General features: G+C 38.1%; 1 protein-coding gene across 3 annotated transcripts in view; it reads left to right on the top strand.

Annotated features, from left to right (window-relative positions):
• Positions 1 to 22,165, top strand: part of htr2cl1 (5-hydroxytryptamine (serotonin) receptor 2C, G protein-coupled-like 1) — a 169,499-nt gene that overhangs the window by 64,461 nt on the left and 82,873 nt on the right. Inside the window, exons 1-4 of one of the 3 annotated variants that reach the window (XM_048183869.1) lie at positions 5 to 1,346; positions 2,510 to 2,637; positions 2,718 to 2,834; positions 4,052 to 4,150. The exons of 1 other annotated variant lie outside the window; for it this stretch is intronic. The gene's annotated coding sequence lies outside the window, so the exon portion shown is untranslated. Of the gene's footprint in view, positions 1 to 4; positions 1,347 to 2,509; positions 2,638 to 2,717; positions 2,835 to 4,051; positions 4,151 to 22,165 lie in introns of those variants that run through there. One more of the 3 variants, XM_048183871.1, reaches the window with a different exon arrangement.

Raw genomic sequence — 22,165 nt, forward strand, 5'->3', positions numbered from 1 at the left:
ACGATTAGCTGAAACATTCTAAGACTGAACTGAACACACATACTGATTGTTTCCTTCGACTGGAGCCGATTTTAATCGTTGACAGTCGGAGAAGAACACAAACGTTTACGATTGAGACCGCTGCTAAGCAACACACTGTGCGCGGGATCTTGAAAATGGATGTAAACAAACAGCTGGCGCTCTTCATCTGCAGCTATATTTGTGCGGAAAATAACAAAAAAAGAGGAAAAACGCGCAGGATATGGGTGAGGTCCTGGCTGGAGAGGCAACATGGACTTTGTTCTCTACAGAGAGAATTTGAGGTGAGTAACTTTGTTAAATTAATCTATTTTTAGAGCTTGCACTCCGGTGGTGTCGGCCGTTAAGCAACACTGTTGCGCCTCTGATAACAGCGACAACGAGCACTCAACATGATTTCAAAAACAACACATCCCAGCGCCAGATCGCCTATAATTAACACAAATTGATAATCAGCTAGAGGTGTTTCTTTTGTATTAGATATCAGCGAAATGCCGCGAGATGTTTCAAAAAGTGGTGGGGACATGTCCCACATGCAAATTACGCCCATGTTAAAAGCAAAGGGCACTTTCACTTTCGCGATCAAAGGGGCAGGGCTCTTTATATTCTCTCTGTATATATTGTATCATTAACTGTTAATTTTGTATCCATAGCTTTCCAGATAAATAAAATATATATATAATATATATAATATACAAAACATGATTTAAAAAAAAAAAAAAAAAAAAAAGTCTAGTCATTATCTTTATCACTTGTTGCCCCCCCTATTGGTTGGTGCCCCAGGACACTCGCCCAATCCCGTCTATGGATATCCGGCCCTGTACCTGACACGTTCAAAGCTTCCGCAATAGCAGCCCAGCTTCTTTCCTTATCGCTTCTATTATGGTATTCCTTCGAAGATATATTGTATAGACATTCGTACTCTTGCCAGAGTTCAACCAATTTTTCTTCCATACCGGTTGTCCAATGTGTTTTTATGTTGCAAACTTTTTTTGACGCCATTTCGCCGCTTGTTTACAATCGCCTGACACAGTCTCCAAGGAAACAGACGTCAGCGGTCGCAAATATTATGCTGCCTTCACGTGCTCTATTGTAAAGATGACTTTCCTTGTAAAAAATTGAACGCGAATTTGCTCGCAACCACTACTTCAGAAGTGGGAATTATCAAATTTGAGAAGAATCTTTGTGAGGAGGACTGGCAATGACTGTTTCTAAAATTCTAAGACTAGAATCGTTAGACGCAGCACACTGCAAGATTTTAAGCACCAACTGTAAACACCGACTGAACGCAACTGGCTTTGACTCAGCGCGATTGGACATGATCAGTCGTAAGTATCAAATTACATTCATAATCGGCCTTACAATCATTAAATGTGTGCCCGGCTTTACTCTATACACTGAAAAGCTGTAATGGATCTAATGAGACTTATATATATGACATTCTCAGAATTTTTTTCTTAGTTCTTTCTTGTCATTAGATTAGGGTGTTATGTTACATCCTATGTTTTTAAATCAATGTTTATTTCATTATTTTGACATTGTGTTACCATTATTTTATTGTGATACCATGATTGGTGTTTTGTATTTGTGTGCAGGTGCATTTTCTATATATTAGTATTCACCTCAGCTTGTGAAAAAGCTCATTTTTAAAGCTAAAGATTTATCATGTGGAATTTTCTTTACCGCCTGTGTTTTTTTTCATGTGGTTGACAGTTTAATATAAAGGTAAAAAACAGATTTTAGTCATTTGATATATTAACATTATTTCAGTTAATGAAAAGTTTATTTACTATAAAATTGAGTAAATCTGTAAAACTAAAAATGTTGCTACAGTATGTTTTTTTTTTTTTTTTTTTTTTTGGATCTGGCAACCACAGCTGCTGTTCTTTTAGTGTAAGTTTTACAGATTTTTTTTCTAGCATGCTAAGGTATTTGGTTCGAGTTCTAAAGAAAAATGTAAGGTTTGAATTCACTGTTCGTTTTTTGATAAAAGCATCTGCCATATGCATCCAAATGTAAATGTAAGCTGAAAGTACTTCAAATAAATTATATAAAAGCATCTGCTACATGTAAATGAAAAGTAGCCACATAACTAATGTGGTCTTGACCACTGTTCCAGTATTAATTATATACTATTTAATTCCTTTTATATAAAAAACCTTACTGCCCCCAAATTTTTAACCTGTGTGTATGTATAGATAGATTAACATTTCAAGGAGGGAGTGAATATAGTGAATATATACAGTATGACGGGTATACATTCATTCTCACCAACATAATGCACAATTTCAGGGTTCAGAACAATATTAATTCATAGGGTAATAATTAGGCATCTTGAAAAATATGCATTTAAATGTCATAGTTATGAGGAATGTTCTGCAACTGAATACACTGCAGAAAGAAAGAACTTTATATAAATTATATAAAAGCATCTGCTACATGTAAATGAAAAGTAACCACATAACTAATGTGGCCTTGTCTGCTGTTCCAGTGTGGGCTGCAGTCTCCCCTCAGTCTGTGGTGAGACCGCATGCGGTGAGATTGACAGTGTCAGATAAACGGCTCACAGGGACTATGGTCCACACATCTGAGGAGAGGAGAGGGGAGGACAAGAGAGTGGTAATTCTCCTGAGTGTGTGTTTGACTGCAGAGGAATGTCAGCTGTGGTGTCCTGACTGAATCCGTTCTGACTCTTACAGACCAGTCATCTACATATCACACAGTCAAGCACCATCTGTTGGTCTTCACGCTGGCAGAGATTGGTACCCCCAGATCTGTGCCCTTCCATGGTTTCATTAACAAAGCTGGGACGACAGGTTGTACCTATTCAGCAGGAAAGTGAAACTTCCATTCCCTACCAATCCCATTAAACCACTTTAGTGATCCTGTTGAGTAGCACTAGAAGCACATTAATGCTGTGTTCTTTGAAGAAAATATAAATGGTTCTTGACCTTGCAAAACTCTGTATGTTGTTGCCTGGGTGTCGCTTTGCAGTTGCCAGGATGTTCTGAGTGAGTTTAGTGCATTGATATGTATTCACATTTATTCATTTAGCCGATTCTTCTTCCCAAAGGATAACATAAGGATTCAGTAATTTGAAGTGTTGCAATCAACAAGCATTGCTCACTCACCACACTGTCTTCGCAACATGGTCTGTGAAGTTCAAGTTGGGTTGAAAATGGACAAACCCAGAAATTGGGTTGTTTTAACCCAGCAGTTGGGTTAAATGTTTGCCCAACCTGCTGGGTAGTTTTATTTAACTCGAATACTGTTTAAAAATTACTGCATTGCTTGCTTAAAATGAACCCAAAGTATGTTGGAAATTAACATTTAAATGAAATAATGAGCCCTAACCCTAACACATGATATATGTTTAATAAATTAACATTTATTATTAAGTTTAATGAATAAAAATTAAACAATAAACATTTATTAAATTGCTTATTATTATTATTATTAAATGTTCACCTTTTGATTATTATTGTTGCCTTTTATAATTATGTGTCTGATTTGTAACTGTTGGGTTAACTTTAAGCCAGCCATAGAGTAATTTTAAGCAATAGTTGGGTTAAATAAAACTGCCCAGCACATTATGCAAACATCTAACCCAACCACTGAGTTTGTCCATTTTCAACCCAACTTAGATTGTTTTTAACCTAGTATTTTTTTTTAGAGTGTATATTCATATATTCCCTCAAGACGTTCTTTAGATATATACTGCTATTTTTTAATGTTCTTGCTGCATTTATTTGATAAAAATACTGTAAAAATAGTAATGTTATGAAGTTTATTCTATTTTAATATCTGTGCAGAACTCTTTTAATACTTAGCATCTTGAAAAATCCCTGACCTCAAGTACTGTATGTACAATAATGCTTGCTGTGGCAAGCACCACTAATTAAGCGGTTCGTAGAAATTGCTTAATGCATTATGTAGTTCAAGTACATCTATTGGGAATATTTTTTTCTCATAACTGTTTTTAATAACCTCTGGCAACTATGGTGCCTCTTTATTGTTGCTTTCACATTGTCAGGGAGACAGAGTTGGATATTGACTACACTTCTTCTGAGCCTTTGAAGCCATTCACACACAGATAGACATTGCTGAGAAAGTTAGCCAGAAGCATCTGGAGGTACGCCAACACACGCAACCAGTTCCTCAACAAATAATTGATGTATAGGAGCTGAAATACTGGCCTGTGCAAAAGCAATTGGTCTATAGTCACTCCATTACAAAACATCCATTTAATAGATTTTTGGACATGGCTCTGCATTCAGTCTCTAGGAGAAGAGCAGGACTAAAACAGATACTTTGCAGCGTAACTGTGATAAATTGTGTTTCTCTGCAATATACAACTATTTGATGATTTTTCAGGACAAAACAATCTGAGAGCATGAGGTGAATATATTATATTCATTCATTACACACAGACTGATATATTTCAAATGTTTATTTCTTTTAATTTTGATTATTATAACTGACAACTAAGGAAAATCCCAAATTCAGCTTCTCAGAAAATTAGATTTTTTTTTTTTTTACTTTTTAGAAATCTTGGCCAACTGAAAAGTATGAACCTGAAAAGTATGAGCATGTACAGAACTCAGTACTTAGTTAGGGCTCCTTTTGCCTGAATTACTGCAGCAATGCGGCGTGGCATGGAGTTGATCTGTCTGTGGCACTGCTCAGGTGTTATGAGAGCCCAGGTTGCTCTGATAGTGGCCTTCAGCTCTTCTGCATTGTTGGGTCTGGCATATCTCATCTTCCTCTTCACAATACCCCATAGATTTTCTATGGGGTTAAGGTCAGGCGAGTTTGCTGGCCAATTAAGAACAGGGATACCATGGTCCTTAAACCAGGTACTGGTAGCTTTGGCACTGTGTGCAGGTGCCAAGTCCTGTTGGAAAATGAAATCTGCATCTCCATAAAGTTGGTCAGCAGCAGGAAGCATGAAGTGCTCTAAAACTTCCTGGTATACGGCTGCGTTGATCTTGGACCTCAGAAGACACAGTGGACCAACACCAGCAGATGACATGGCACCCCAAACCATCACTGACTGTGGAAACTTTACACTGGACCTCAAGCAACGTGGATTGTGTTCCTCTCCTCTCTACCTCCAGACTCTGGGACCCTGATTTCCAAAGGAAATGCAAAATTTACTTTCATCAGAGAACATAACTTTGGACCACTCAGCAGCAGTCCAGTCCTTTTTGTCTTTAGCCCAGGCGAGACGCTTCTGACGCTGTCTGTTGTTCAAGAGTGGCTTGACACAAGGAATGCGACAGCTGAAACCCATGTCTTGCATACGTCTGTGCGTAGTGGTTCTTGAAGCACTGACTCCAGCTGCAGTCCACTCTTTGTGAATATCCCTCACATTTTTTAATGGGTTTTGTTTTACAATCCTCTCCAGGGTGCGGTTATCCCTATTGCTTGTACAATTTTTTCCACCACATCTTTTCCTTCCCTTCGCCTCTCTATTAATGTGCTTGGACACAGAGCTCTGTGAACAGCCAGCCTCTTTTGCAATGGCCTTTTGTGTCTTGCCCTCCTTGTGCAAGGTGTCAATGGTCGTCTTTTGGGCAATTGTCAAGTCAGCAGTCTTCCCCATGATTGTATAGCCTACAGAACTAGACTGAGAGACCATTTAAAGGCCTTTGCAGGTGTTTTGAGTTAATTAGCTGATTAGAGTGTGGCACCAGTTGTCTTCAATATTGAACCTTTTCACAATATTCAAATTTTCTGAGATACTGAGTTTGGGATTTTCCTTAGTTGTCAGTTATAATAATCAAAATTAAAAGAAATATATCAGTCTGTGTGTAATGAATGAATATAATATACAAGTTTCACTTTTTGAATGGAATTAGTGAAATAAATCAACTTTTTGATGATATTCTAATTATATGACCAGCACCTGTATAGATTGCTTGCAAAATATATATATTTTTTAAATATACTTAAGGAATCATTTCAGTCAGGCTTCAACGTAAGGCATGTAAGTCTTCATAAGTGATTATCATCTGCTGTCATCTATGAACACAAGTGATCAGAGGATGCTGAGCAAGATTAATTAATGAATATGTGATTCTTTCTGGGATGGACTTCAATCTGTTTAGATTTATCTCAGGACTGAAAGAAAATGGATGTTCGTAAACAAGCATGTCAGTTCACGGGTTTTTAAAGTGAACTATCCCTTTAAGGAAAGAAATCTAAAAAAAAAAAAAAATAAAAAAAAAAATGCAGACTGCATAAGTAGATAGTCACATCAAGTAAACTCTGTGAAGGCTATTGCTGGGGTAATTTAATGATATCGCTGGCCAATTAAAAGTGTACCTCTATTGCATAGCTGGTTATGCAGAGGCGGCAGCGCAGACGTCTATGAGAGCCGGAAGAGAGGCTGAGAGATCATTTTGGAAGTACTTTTGTACTGATTCAAAGGCAATCTGTGTAACTATGCAAAACATCCATTGACTAAGTTAAATCTGAAAAGAATAAAAAATAAGCGAAACCAAATGCACGTTGGGTAATGAAGTGGTTAAATCAGTGTGTCGTTCATCTGGAAGAGTATAATGGTGGGGCCTTCCTGTCAGACTAGAGTCACTAATGACTATGTTTATGAAAATCACTTCAATATTGAATCCTATTGCTGTAATACAACAGTTATCTGCATCATTTTCTGCAGAAAGAGAGAGGGGGGAAGAAAGAGATAGACGGAAAAAGAGAAAGACTGTAATTTTCCCTCTAGTCTTGGTTTGACAGGATCAATTCTTGTTTGTAATAATGGGTTCTGGGCGTGAGGCTGTCTGAAGACTCTCACTCAGAGTGCACACATTCGTATGACTCATAGTTTTACCTACTGTTTGATACTAGCGACTCAAAGTGTGTGTGTGTGTGTGTGTGTGTGTGTGTGTGTGTGTGTGTGTGGTGGTGTTGTTGTTGCTTCTGTAGAAAACTTTGGCTCAGGACATTCCAAAAATCATCCACTTAATGGTGAAGACAGTACATTTCATCCTACCTTGTCCCTATGTAACACTTTGGATGTGACAACATAACATGCACTTTTTTTTTTCTTCTACAAATGTTTATACAGTAAGGGACACAGAGTTTTCAGAGTGTTATGAGGAAAAAGAGGTGACCAAGAGATATAATGAATCAGAAGCGTGTCAAGCCCGGTCATGGATTAAACTGCGTGGTCCCTTCTGATTCTCCATTGAGAGTTCTTTCTTTGTCTTGATTTAATCTTTGTCCAAGTTACCATTATGAATGGTGACAGATTTAGTCTATCATAGCTGTTCAGCGGGCTGCATCAGGATCTTTACACCTGATAGTCGGCAATCTGCAGCCTGACTTCATTACTTGCACACAAAGAAATCTTCCACTCTCAATATGCTCTTTCTTTTGCACTGATTCTCCAAGGTCTGCCCCTGTTCATGTCAAATCAGCTCACACTCCTACCTCCATGTCTTCTCATGCTTTTTTCCCCACATGCTTTCCAAGGACACTTCACACAAGTAAAAGCTTATATACACCCTCCAAAGACACACACTCTCTCTCTCTCTCTCTCTCTCTCTCTCTCTTCAATTCAATTAAAAGTGTGCTTTATTGACATGACAATTGTTACAATGTATTGCCAAAGCATTTCTAATTTTTACAGTGAATCAACATGCATGTACATATACACATAAAAAAAGTAAGTAGATCTCTCGGATGCGGGTGATTTCTTGCAGCTGACTATTAGACATGGCTACAAATGTATGCCTGATGCATCTGAATTAGTAGAGGATTGTCTAGTGGCCGTGAATGCTACTGTCGGCGACGTAAACAGCAGATCTGCTTCTCGCATGAACAAGGCGATTGTTATTTTGAGTCAAAGCCAAATGGGAAATGATTTAATAGATAGCGGACTAATGATTAATGAAATGTTTGTGCCTGTTTTGCCTCTGTCGAGCCCATCAAAGAAGATTGTCTTGTCAAATGTTCCTCCATTTGTTAAAAAATGAGAAATTGGAAGAAATAGGCTACCTGAGATATGGTAAATTAGTGAGTCCCATTAAGATGATTTTGCTCAGATGCAAAAATCCCGAACTCAAAAATGTAATGTCTTTTCGGCACCAGATTTTCATGATTCTTAATTCTCAGAGTGATCCCTTGAACCTGTCGGTGAAATTAACTATCGAGGGTAAGGATTACACTATATATTTATTAGCTCAGAGTCCATGAAATGTTTTATTTGTGGCGAATTTGGACATGTCAGGTGGACTTGCCCGAATCGTAATGGGAATAATGGCGTTAATGGAGATGGGAAAAATGGCGGTGCATGAGGCGCACGAGGGAAGATCCCTGTTGGCTGATTCCAACAGTAGTGCCGTGGAGATAGCCGAGATAACGATTGACCAAAATGACAGGCCTGTAATCACGCAGCCAGGGTTGAGCCAGGTGAATGCAAAAGATGTGCATGAGGCCAAATCACCGGGGAATGAGAAACAAATACAATCTAAAGTAAGTGATGTTAAAATAAGTACTGATGAATTGATCAATCAGAGTCAAGGAGGCAATGTCTTACAAGAAGTGATGGATTTAAGGCTACAGATGGAGGATTTTGATAAGGAAGATGAGGAAATATATGATGAGAATGATGTGATGGACTTGGAGAATACTTCTGAAGGTAGGACTAAATTTTACTCGTTACAGCAGATTAATGCTTTCCTTGATAATACAAAAGGGCTTTGCAAGCCCATTACTGAGTCGTACTTTCCAGATTTAAAACTATTCCTGATATCTTGTACTGTAGCTATGCGGAAGGCAGCCTTTGATGAGCTTGATAGACCAAAACGGTACTGCCTTAAAAAGATTCTCTGTAATGTAAGAAGTATTTTGCTTCTGCAAGGCAAAAAGTGATATGTGAACCATTTTTATGGTTACTTTCTTCTTCTTTTCATGACATCCTTGAGATTTGGTACTTTAAATGTCAATGGGTGTCATGATGCTGTTAAAAGGTTTAGTCTTTTTGATTACATTATGATAAAGAGGGCTAGTATAGTTTTTCTTCAAGAAACTCATACAGATTCAAATAATCAAGTACAATGGTTGAGTGAATGGAAGCGGCAGGCTATACTAAGTCATAGTTCCGGTGTTAGTGCAGGGGTTGCCATTCTTTTTGGACCAGAATATAAGCAGCAGCCTGTTAGTGTTTTTGACTTGGTTCCTGGTCGAATGTTGCGTGTTGATGTAATGGTTCATGGATAAAATTTTTCGTTATTTAATGTGTATGCACCAAATGTTGGTCCAGAGCGAACTCTCTTCTTTAGAAAACTGAAGACTGCTCTTAGTGATGTTTTGCAGGATAGAATTGTTGTTCTGGCTGGAGATTTTAATTGTACTATTAACCACACTCTAGATAGGAACCATGAAGAACCACATAGCCAGTTGTCATATGAACTTAAAAAGTTCATAACTTATCATTGTCTTGTGGATGTGTGGAGAGAAACTTTCCCTCTGACTAAACAATATGGAAGAAAAATGGAAGAACGGGCTCAAGAGACACTTATCCGTGCAAGTTTTACTTCCTTCAAGGGTGCTACATGGATGCTCCAACATCTTCCTCATTTAGTCTGGAGAAAAAGACTGTAAACAGGAAGATTTTATGTCATTTGAAACTTCCAGGAGGAGGAAAAGTGACAGAAGATCATGAAATAATGCCCTATGCTTTATCTTTTTATGAGGATCTTTATAAGGCAGAACCCTGTGATAATGAAATGGCTGACATTCTCCTTCAAGATTTACCTCAACTTGCAGAAGAGGAGAAATCTAGGCTTGATCAACCTTTGACTTTTGATGAGCTGACTGTAGCTGTTCAGAAACTTTCTTCAGGGAAAGTTCCAGGGTTGGATGGAATGAAATGTGGAATTCTATAAACAATTTTGGTCGGTCATTGGAAAGGACTTGTTTTCTGTCTTCTCGGAGTGTCTAGAAAGAGGAACATTACCTGTGAGCTTTCGGAAGGCCGTGATAACTTTACTGCCAAAGAAGGGTGACCTTGGAGACATCAAAAATTGGCGCCCTGTGTCATTGCTCTACAAGATATTTTCCAAAGCTTTAACTAATAGACTTAAACTTTGTATATCTTCAGTGATTCATGCAGATCAATCTTACTGTATTCCAGATCGATCCATTTTTAACAATCTTTTTCTGGTTCGAAATCTGATTTCCTTTGCCAAGGTGTATAAACTTGATTTAGGTTTTGTTTCTTTGTTTCAATATGCTTTTGCTATTGAACCAGTCTTGGCAGTTTTGAGAAGTCAGTTAAGTGGGATTTCCACAGTGTGCCCTTCTGGTACAGATTTGGTAACAGTTAAACTAAGCGCATACGCCGATATTGTTACTGTGGTAATAAGGTCGGATGAAGATATTAAGAAAATGATAGCATCGCTTAATGTCTATCAGAGAGCCTCTTCCTCAAGAATACATTGGCATAAGAGTGCATCTTTTTTGCTGGGCAAATGGGAGAACGGAGGTCCTCCAGTACTTCCTCAGCAATGCTCTTAAAGTGCATGGGGTTGTTATGGGGGAAGAGCGATATATGGAGAGAAATTGGGAAGGTTTAATTGACAAGGTGTCTGGCTGTTTACACAAGGGAGGTGGGTTCTCCCTCAATTGTCATATAGGGGTAGAGTGCTTATTATTAATAACTTGGCTGCATCTATGTGTAACCCCTCTACCCAGGTCCTACTCGCCCCGCTCTGCATGGGCCTCGAACCTGGGTCCCAGGCTTAGGAGTCGGACGCTCTAACGAGGAGGCTAAAGGCTGCAACCCCCCTAGCATCAATCGCTAGAGCATCTCTTGAGATCAGAGGAGTGAGGTTTACTCGCACAGCGACTACTAGCTGGCCTCTGTTACACTCACCCCCTAAACCTCACTCCCATCTGGCCTCCGTTACATATGCTATGGCATCGGTTAAATGTATTGAATTGGCAGACAAAGTTAAAGCTATTAGGCTGAAAGTTGCTCAGACTTCACTTTATGTTAAGGAGTTTTCTACACCATGAGTGTCATTTGGCTTGGCTTTGCTTTGCACTTTTGGTGGTTTTTCCCTTGACAAGCAATTGTTTTTGATGTCCCAGTATAGTGGGAATTTTATATACGATGTAAAATTCTATGTTTCAGTTTTAAATTCCTGCACTGGTTTTAAGGGATTTAGACGATAAAATTACCATTTTGGCCTGAACGAACCACTGTTATCAATAATATCATAATAACAATATCATTGTTAAAACATTTATAGAGAAGGGTTTGACAAAAGTTGCACATCTGATTGATATTGCTTCCAGACAATGGAAATTTGTGAACAAGTGGGATTTAGGTATGTGAGGATGGTGGAACATTTCATAAAAAGTCTGAAAGCTGCTTTTCCTTCTCAATTCCTACATTTTGTAAATTGTTTTCTGTCTGGTGAATCGATGCAATGTTCCTTCCCTAAGTTATTTGTGTCCCCAAGGGTTTGTACAGAGGGTGACCAAGAGGGGAAGTTGTTGAAGTTCAAGGGGCTACAGGAGCTTGATTTTCAAGCAGTTGGAAAAAGAATTTTATCAGATGTGTGTAAAGACTGATTATTTTGAAGATATTAATCATAGATGTGATACAAAATGGAAAGAACACCTAATGGTTCTGATGACCTTTCTCCTCCTTGGAGGCTTTTGTATAAAGGCCCACTTCCGAAACGCTCTGGGGATTTGTAGTGGAGGATATTTTACTGTGTGTTACCTACAAATAGTTTTGTTTCTAAGTTCAGTACGTCTGTTTCATTACCCTGTAATTTTTGTACCAAACCAGAGACTGTGTTTCATGTTTTTGCTGAATGTTCCAGGCTAGTACCACTGTTTACAGTATTGGACAGAATACTTGGGAATTTAAGTTTTTGTTTTAATAAGACATTTTTTATTTATGGGTGCAAGCAGGGGCGTAGTTTGTCCATCAGTTGCAACCCCCCCAATATTTCAACATGAAAATCACAGTAGATAAAATGAAAAATATGTAGAATTCATTTATTCTGTAACAATTTTGTTTCTAATCAAATATGAGTTTGTAATAAATTAGACAAAAAAAAAAAAAAACCTCCCCCTCCACTGAACCGAATGGTAACGCCCAACCAATGCGCATCGCACTTTCACCAAAAACAACGCGAATGGTGCTGTACTGTTTGAATGAGAGAGCACGAGTAGCGCCAAAAATGAAGAGAACCGCTGCTCAGCCAACTATATTAAACTGCTGGTCAAAGAGGGACGTTAAAAAGAATAAAGCATGTACTGAGAAGGAGGTATGGGAATATTGTAACAGCTAAGTAACACACATATTTTAGCTAGCTAATCCATTGCAATTTAGCCATAACTATCAGTGTAACTGTAACCAGTTACCAAAACAGCCGTCCGTTTTGTTAGTTCATTTTTAAATAGTGTCTGTAATTATCAATGACAAAAGTATTCACATCGGTGTTTGTTTTCTTCCTAAATTAATCTGACTTTTGAACGAATTGGCTGAATGAACGATTTAAGTGACTCACTCAATAAAAAAGCGAATCGCTGCCGCCTACTGGCGGTTTCAATATTTAACTTTTTTTTTTTTCTTTTTAGAATCACTCAGTTATGTTAGAATTTGATGAATGATTATACATAAATTTCAGATAGATAGATAGATAGATAGAGAAGAAATAAATTATCCAATAACGCTACACACACACACACACACACATATATATATATGTAATACCCCCCCCCCCCAATGTTGATACCAAATCTACGCTTTTGGGTGCAAGTATTCGAAAACACACAGAGAACAATGTACATTGGCAAATTTTATAGTTGGGAATGGCTGCTGAAGGGAAAATCATTAATGCACTGCCAATTTTTACTACTTTGGTTGAATCAAGGATCACGGTGGAACATAAATTTGATCAAATTACAAAGAATTTAATTGAATTTGAGTTTAAATGATGTGCAAATGGTGCTTTATTTTCAAGATGAGACTATAGTATTTAACTGCTGATGTTTGTTGGTCAGTTTTAAATGTAATGTATTTATTATTTTTATTATATTATATAATCTATATGGCTTTGATATTTGTTCTGCAATGAATGTTGTAATGGTTTGTCTATATGAGTAGAACATATTTAATTTAGTGATTTAGTATGTTTAAATAAAGAGTTGTAAAGTCTCAGTTTAGAATTCAGTGTGTATGGGCGTGCGTGTGTGTGTGTGTGTGTGTGTGTGTGTGTGAGCGCATTACTGAATAGTATAATCCCTCTTTTTGTGACAGGCATCAATGAATCTTGCTGCTACTAGGATACAATCTTTTTTTTCACCTAATAAATGTTGAAGTTGTGTTTTATTGTTTAATTTTATGAAATTAGGGCAAAGTATTTCAAATTTTGGATAAAATGTCTTTCTGATTTCCTCATAGTTAGGGCAGCTGGTGGCAACAGTACGGGCAGATGCGGCTCTCTCTGGGCAGCCAGTTCTGTCTGTATCTGCCCGTCTCTACAGTCAGCGTGTGACTGCTCGGTCTGTACCTCGTCATTATTCTTCTTAATTTACAGTCGTTCACTGTACTCAGATATTCTGCTGTTGCATAGTCTCTATTTATCTGTTGTTTCAGTCCAGTAGGTCAGGTAATTTTCTTTTTGTGCTTTTATAATTTGGTTGGACCGAATTCTGTGGATGAGGGTGTCAGTGTCCTGAGGCTGGCTGTTGTTAGTCGTGTTAGTTTGTGTGTGTGTGTGTGTCTCTCTCTCTCTCTATGGCTAAACACTAAGCTTTTAATTGTCTCAACCACAAATTATTAGTCAGGAAATTAGCAACATTTAAGCAAATGCAGTACTTAAAAAGCCATTGCTGTCTCAGAAAAACATCAAAGACAGAATTATGTTTTTGGTAGAATATGGGAAGTTGTGTGTGGAGTGATGAATCACAATGAAACAAGAGTTGCATGGTGATGCTTCAGAGTGTTTTCGAAAATCTGGTGATAAATATAATAATAAATGCATATCTACCACATTGAAGCATGGAGGAAGTGGTGTCATTGTGTGGAGAGCCTTTTTAGTTACAGGTATTGATGAGCTACTTCACTGTGAAAAGTCATTTAATGCTTTGGAGTACAAAAGAATATTGCAGAATGTCTTGTTTCAAATCCATCCATCCCATCCATCTTCCTAGCATTAATCCTGTTCATTTGCAGGGTCTGCTTGCTTCACACACATATTTGATTTGGCACAGGTTTTACGCTGGATGACCTTCCTGACACAACCCAGCACTGAGAGTGCTGGGACACATTCACACTTACACACACACACTCCTACGACAATCTGTCATATCCAATCCACCTAACCTGCATGTCTTTGGACTATGGGGAAAACAGAGCACCGGGAGGAAACCCACGCTGACACTGGGAAAACATGTAAACTCCACACAGAATGGACCGGGGACCTTCTTGCTGTGTGGCGACAGTGCTACCCACTGAGCTAAGGAGGAATGATCAGATGTTAATATTCAACAATGAATCCTCCTGCCCAAATTGCAAAGTAATGTCTTTAGAACAAGTCCATCAGGCCCAGGTTTTGGCCTGGTCAGAGTTCAAATCTGATCCCTCTAGTGAATATTTGGTCTCATTAAACTCAACGAAATGGGAGACATTTTTCGACTGCTAATAAACCGTTTGAAGCCACAGCATTGAGTTGAACAACACTGACTCTTCTTCCTGTAAAAATCTGTCTGCAGGTTGGGGAAGGCTATCGTGCTAAGTTACTTTATCTACAGTATTTGTGCAATTCTTGCCAATTTCCTGACTTCTGATTAAAATGGTTAAGACCATTAATTGAGACCATTTATTATTATTATTATTATTATTATTATTATTATTTAATGCAAACTTTTGAATGATAGCATATGCTCCACTTCAAAGGAAGATTGACAACATCCAATTTAATTATCCTTTTGAATTTGAATGGCACTAAATAACAAAAAACATTTTTTAAAAAAGGCAGTGATGTCAGTTGGAATAGATGAGTTAAATGGATAAGTTGGAGCTGAGAGCCAAGAAAAAGCCAAGTGGCACCTCATGAAGATGGTGGAGAGAATGCCAAGAGTGAGCAAAGCTGTTACCAGGGAAAGTGGCAGCTACTTGGAAAAAAATAAGCATTTTTGGTTATGCAATCCATAGTTTTGATGGCTTTACTCTTATTCTGAAGTGTAGCAAATTTTGAAAAATATGGATGAGGTGTTGTGTCCAAAATTTTGACTGGTAGAATGCTTGTATAACATGTATTCTATAGATGAAATCCAATCACCCATTCTATTGCCCATCTTTCACAGACACTGCATTGAATCCCCATGGTCTTTTATTGTTAAACGGGTTTCATTACAGCAGACTAATTTACATCAATTACATGGCTGATTTTGAATGGAGATTCTATGTGTGTGTCTGTAAGAAATCGAGAGAGGGAGAAAGGGAAAGGGATTTTAAATGAAGATGGGAATAGTGGAGAAAAGATTGTAATTGTTGCATCTGTCCGTCTTAACACGCCTCAATTACAAAGTGTGACACACCTCTCTGTGTGTGTGCGTTTTTGTGATTTATGAGGACACAAATTTGTATAATGACATGGGTATTACACTGGTATTACGACGTAAACATGAAATATGAGGACATTTCATGAGTCTTCATATTTAAAATAGCTTTAAAAACATACTAAACAATTTTATTAAAAATGTAAAAATGCAAAATGTTTTCTGTGATGGGTAGTGTAGGGGGATAGAATGTACAGTTTGTACAGTATAAAAACCATTACGCCTATGAAATGTCCTCACTAAGATAGCAAAACAAACGTATGTGTGTGCGTGCTTACACATCAGTCTCAGGGAAGGCTCCTTCACTTTCAGTTTATTGATCTCACGTCTGTAACTCTTTACACTTGTTGAAGAGTTATGGTTCTCTCAAAACGCATGGGAAACAAAGCTTTAGGAGCAAAACCCAGAATATTATTGTGTCTTTTTTTTTCTTCTTCTTTTTTTTCCACATGTCTGAGCATTTGTGTTAAAACAGATCAGTAAATCACAACACTAATTTCATTCGTAGACAAGATTCATGCAATTCGTTGAAAATCGTACCTTCTGTCGGAGCTCTCAAAAATACAGTAATAACAGTAATAATGTTAAATATTATTACAAATGTAAATTTTCTTTTATAATATATTTCATAATGTAATTTATTCCTGTGATGACAAAGCTGAATTTTCAGCATCATTACTCACGTCTGCAGTAATAATTCAGAAATCATTCTAATATGCTGATTTGCTGCTCAATTAACTTTTGTTATCAATATTGAAAAAAAAAATTTGTACTGCGTAATATATTATGTTCTTTAAATTGTTTAATGAATAGAATGTTTAAAAGAACAGCATTTATTTCAAATTCAATCAATTTAAGGCATCCTTGATAAATTTAATGAATTAAATTCTTAGAATGGTAAGGAATGGTTCCAATTGTTTATCCACTCGAGCCTGGTATGGCATGGCACGATTACAAACCATTCTCGGCACGGTTGTCTAACTGTGCAGAATCCATGAAGTGACGTCACCACTCAAGATTTGTCACTTGTCCGTTGCCAGGCTACCAGTTTCTCTGTAGCTGGCTAAGCGCTCTATTTGAGCAATGTAAACACAAATTAATAATAAAATTAAAAGAAATATATGATCATCCTCCATAACGCGGTCTTTATTTACATCTCATATCATCAGTAAACCGCTGCATTACCAAGGCAACGACTGACGCTTTTGTAGGCCTGTTACATTCCAAAGAGCGGCCGTTGAACTGCCCCGCAGTGGAAAATGAAACCTTAACCATACAAGCTGGCCCGGATCGGCACGAAATGGAATGGTTATGCAATGAGAACTCACTTTTCCTGGAATTCGTACGCAAACCACCAGTCTGAATGATTCATAGCAGGGACTCGGGGGAGTGAAATGTGCACACAACAGCATTGTGTAACCCGAGCTTGGTAAGTGTAAGCACCTAGTGGGGCTCTCTGTCATTACATGACCCTGACAACCTGAAGTCAACTCTGATTGCAGCGCTCTGTTTGTGAGAGCTGACAGATGTTCACACTGCATTTGCTTGACAGAGCGAGTGCAGGTGAGTGTTTTAGGCCTATAAAAGATAGACCTGTAGTGCATATTTTTATAAAACAAAATCTAGTGAGTCTACCCAGAAAGCATTTTAAAGGTTTAAAGGTCACATTAGCAAAATTTCTGTGCATTTCTGTGAAAAGTCCTTTGTCTTTTGGTGTTTTGTATTGAAGGTCCATTATCTATTGTCACAGCTCACACAGAAGTCTCTTTCAAACTAAGCACCTTTCTGTTGCTGCAAATTTGCTTGACCAACCGAAGCTGGTACAAAATCTGCTTGGGGAAGTCTTTCTCCCTCCTGAAATTTCTGTAATTATCATTTGAATACTAAAAAGTATCTATAAACAGTTTAATCAAATTAAAACAGGTTTGGACAATATTTATGCTCATTAGAATATTGTAGTTTCATTAAAATTCGGATGCTACCTTAGATGGCAGTTTTGAAAGTTTAGGATAAGAGTTATTATTATTATTATCAGATGAAAAGCATTGAAATTCATATTACATTACTCAACAGTGCATGCATGATACTGTTCCAAAATTACAGTTATTTTCATCCCTACAGGAATCATGGGAGTAGTCAAAATTATCTCCAAATTGCTCATCACATTCTGTCTTCAGACTTCTGTCTTCAGAATGCCAAACAGACTGACCCTGTTGACAGCAGATGTTGATCAGTATGGTAGGAGCAATATTTAGGGTACATTCAGACTGTCAGGCCAAATCATAATCTGTATAAAACATGAACGTAGTGTCCGTGACGTGACCCGTAGGTTTCTGAAGTGTGTCAACGTGCGTCACTCCTGGATAACCGAAAATGGGCAAAGAGGCGGGACGTGAGGTGCCTGGTTGCTGAAACCACGCCCGCCTAGCTCGACATGATCAAGTTAGCACAGGCTAAGGAGCTATCCATCTAATATAGATACTATCTAAAATATTAATAAAGATAACAAATTATACATTTGCAACAGTAATTTGTGTCGGGTGTGTGCAAATGACAACACGCAAAATCAAAACAGGACTTCATACCTTTGTAATGAAATAGCATTCACAAGCTGAATCCAATCCGTCACACTTGGGTAAAATGGCCATGATAAACGTCCATTGAAAAACATCCAACAGCACTTTTTGTCCACAAAAGCATTAAATCCATGAAATATTGATATATTGTCCATTGTCTGTCATATTTCTTCTGAACGATCTGCTCTCCATCATCGTTCTTCAAGAAATTATACAATCTTAGCACCGTTTATGTTGTAAAACTGTATATGATCGTATACTTTAGACTGTCACAAACAAATTAGCCCACATCTAAAGTATATTTTTCAAAATAGTACAGCAGTTTTAGTTATAATTTCCAAGCAGTGCTGTCGGATTTTGTAGTGTCTTGAGAGGCATATTCTCCAGCCATTGTCATTGTAGTAAATCTGATGGACAAAACTTTTAGCCAATGCTAAGACGTTCCAACAACATGTGTTCTGTTTATCTTCCGATGCCAAGTTTAGCGGCTGGAATTAGCTCAGTGGATGTGACGGCTAACAGACAGCAGACAAGCTGCTAGCAGGGACAGCAGATGCAATCAACCTGTCACTCAAGTGGCCACACCCTTAATTATGCAGAACTTTAAGGCTTAATATAATCAAACTGATGAGTCATAAATTCACCCCCCTCACACTTGTCATGAAGGTCAAAATTAGTTACATAGGCCTAGACCAAAACCACTTTTTGTACCAGGCTGTAAACATATTTTTTCTGCTGTAAAGTTGGGCATTTTAACACAGGGGTCTATGGGATTGACTTCCATTTGGAGCCTGTCTCTAGCGGCCAGTTGATGAATTGCAGTTTGTCACTTCTATGTTGGTTTCAATACAGAGAACGGAAAGTTGCCGCTTGGTCCAAATCCAATTTTTTGTGCATATCCAATTGAAATCCGATCAGATTTAGCAAGCGTGAATGGCCAAAAATCACATGAAATCCTTTTCGAGCTACATTCATAGGTGGTTTGAAATCCTATTCAAATCGCATTCATTGAAATCCTTTGATCACATTTCATGTGGTTTATGTGACTTTCTCACGCCACGTAATACGTAAACGTCAGATATCGTTATAGGATACAATGGTGAAAGTCACTGCAGAAACAAGGTTGTCTTGTTTCAAAGTGCTGGACGAGCAGAAAATTACCGTAACAGAGACATGTTTTAAAACTGGTGGATATGACAGCGCGGAATAAACCCACGCATACAGCCTCCTACGTTTCTGCCGCTTCCTCATAAGACGCAGTAGACCAGCGCATGGCAGCTACACAATGTCTTGTAAATAAAACAGCATCTGTATTGCAAACCCCTCCATGCCTTCCAACGCAATGTCATTGCCATAAAAACCAATGCAGATAATGCGGAAAGTGAAAGAGCAGCATGGACACACAATTTGAATCTGAACAGTTGCAATACACAATGTGAACGCAATTATTGATCAGATTCCAATCGGATACACAAATAATCGGATTTGGACTGACAGTGTGAACGTAGCCTTAGAAAGTGAACTGCCAGTCCAAAGGCTGGAGGTTCAATCCCAAGCTGCTGTGGAAAGGGATTTTGCTAATGACCATTATTCAACTGCCATTACGGTACAATACTGTTTCGCTACTGAGTTGTACTATTGGTACTATTGTAAATTGGTTTAACCATAACCAAAAAACTAATATATTGATACTATATATATACACTCACCTAAAGGATTATTAGGAACACCATACTAATACTGTGTTTGACCCCCTTTCGCCTTCAGAACTGCCTTAATTCTACGTGGCATTGATTCAACAAGGTGCTGAAAGCATTCTTTAGAAATGTTGGCCCATATTGATAGGATAGCATCTTGCAGTTGATGGAGATTTGTGGGATGCACATCCAGGGCACGAAGCTCCCGTTCCACCACATCCCAAAGATGGTTGAGATCTGGTGACTGTGGGGGCCATTTTAGTACAGTGAACTCATTGTCATGTTCAAGAAACCAATTTGAAATGATTTGAGCTTTGTGACATGGTGCATTATCCTGCTGGAAGTAGCCATCAGAGGATGGGTACATGGTGGTCATAAAGGGATGGACATGGTCAGAAACAATGCTCAGGTAGGCTGTGGCATTTAAACGATGCCCAACTGGCACTAAGGGGCCTAAAGTGTGCCGAGAAAACATCCCACACACCATTACACCACCACCACCAGCCTGCACAGTGGTAACAGGGCATGATGGATCCATGTTCTCATTCTGTTTACGCCAAATTCTGACTCTACCATCTGAATGTCTCAACAGAAATCGAGACTCATCAGACCAGGCAACATTTTTCCAGTCTTCAACTGTCCAATTTTGGTGAGCTCGTGCAAATTGTAGCCTCTTTTTCCTATTTGTAGTGGAGATGAGTGGTACCCGGTGGGGTCTTCTACTGTTGTAGCCCATCCGCCTCAAGGTTGTGCGTGTTGTGGCTTCACAAATGCTTTGCTGCATACCTCGGTTGTAACGAGTGGTTATTTCAGTCAAAGTTGCTCTTCTATCAGCTTGAATCAGTCGGCCCATTCTCCTCTGACCTCTAGCATCAACAAGGCATTTTCGCCCACAGGACTGCCGCATACTGGATGTTTTTCCCTTTTCACACCATTCTTTGTAAACCCTAGAAATGGTTGTGCGTGAAAATCCCAGTAACTGAGCAGATTGTGAAATACTCAGACCGGCCTGTCTGGCACCAACAACCATGCCACACTTAAAATTGCTTAAATCACCTTTCTTTCCCATTCTGACATTCAGTTTGGAGTTCAGGAGATTGTCTTGACCAGGACCACACCCCTAAATGCATTGAAGCAACTGCCATGTGATTGGTTGATTAGATAATTGCATTAATGAGAAATTGAACAGGTGTTCCTAATAATCCTTTAGGTGAGTGTATTTGTCTGACTTGCCAATGGTTGAGCATTTAGCAGATATAGAATTATTTTTTTTATTTTTTTCTTATTCTTTTTTTTTTTACTGGACATGAAACAGTATTTTACAATTACAATTTGTGCCAAAATAATTATTTAGCTTTTTTTCCAAGTATATTTTCACCAAACAGTGCAGACAGCAGCATCATCTTCAAACCAGACTCTTTAAATCTACACCTGTCAGTAACAAGGTTGGTTTAGATTTTATTAGTAATTTTTTTGTTGGCTCAGTGCCGGAGAGCATAAATGAAATGTCAGATAATATATTTTTAGCTGTTGAAAATGTTTTGATGATACTGATTTTCACAGCAATCCCAAAATGCACTGCAAAGGGCTCAGTGGAGTAAAAAATAATTTGAATGGCAAATGATTGTAGAGAAATTAAACTTTGTAGAGAAATTAAATTAAAATTTAGCTTTGACATTAGTTTGTTTTGCTCATATTAACAAGGTCAAAGGCAAAGTATGGTGGTCATTACACTAAAACAACATTTTAGTTAGAATAGTCAGTTGCCTAGCACACTACAAAACAAAATTCCAGTGAGGTTACAGCAGCAACCCACCTCCAGTTATTTAATTCAATTTCAGATGCAGAAACACAAGCAAATAACTAGTATAAACTCATATTTGTTTGACAAGAGGTTCGGACCTTAGCCTAATTAGCAGTCCAAAAAGATTACAGTTCTTAAATAATGTAATTAGAGTAAACATTAAAGGTAATGTGTGTAATTTTAATGTTCAGTGTTTAAATATTTCTCTTTCCACAGTTTAATATTCATAGCCAAGTGAGTATTGTAAATACTGTTGCTCTGTGGTGCTGTCAAAACATTGTTCTGTTTAAAGTGGCCTGTTGCCTGAAGATGGTTTCGGTTGCTATCCAGGTAAGTTTGAGATTAATTTGAGCAATCTTTGGTTTTTCGGGCTCAAGAAGGTTTTTAGCGATGTTCATTCAAGCACTTCTCTATCTGTTTGCCTCGCAATCACTTTCTGTATTCCTTACTTGTAAGTTGGT

The sequence above is a fragment of the Megalobrama amblycephala genome, linkage group LG3 (assembly GCF_018812025.1).
Source record: "Megalobrama amblycephala isolate DHTTF-2021 linkage group LG3, ASM1881202v1, whole genome shotgun sequence".
In the NCBI taxonomy this organism is placed as follows: Eukaryota; Metazoa; Chordata; class Actinopteri; order Cypriniformes; family Xenocyprididae; genus Megalobrama; species Megalobrama amblycephala.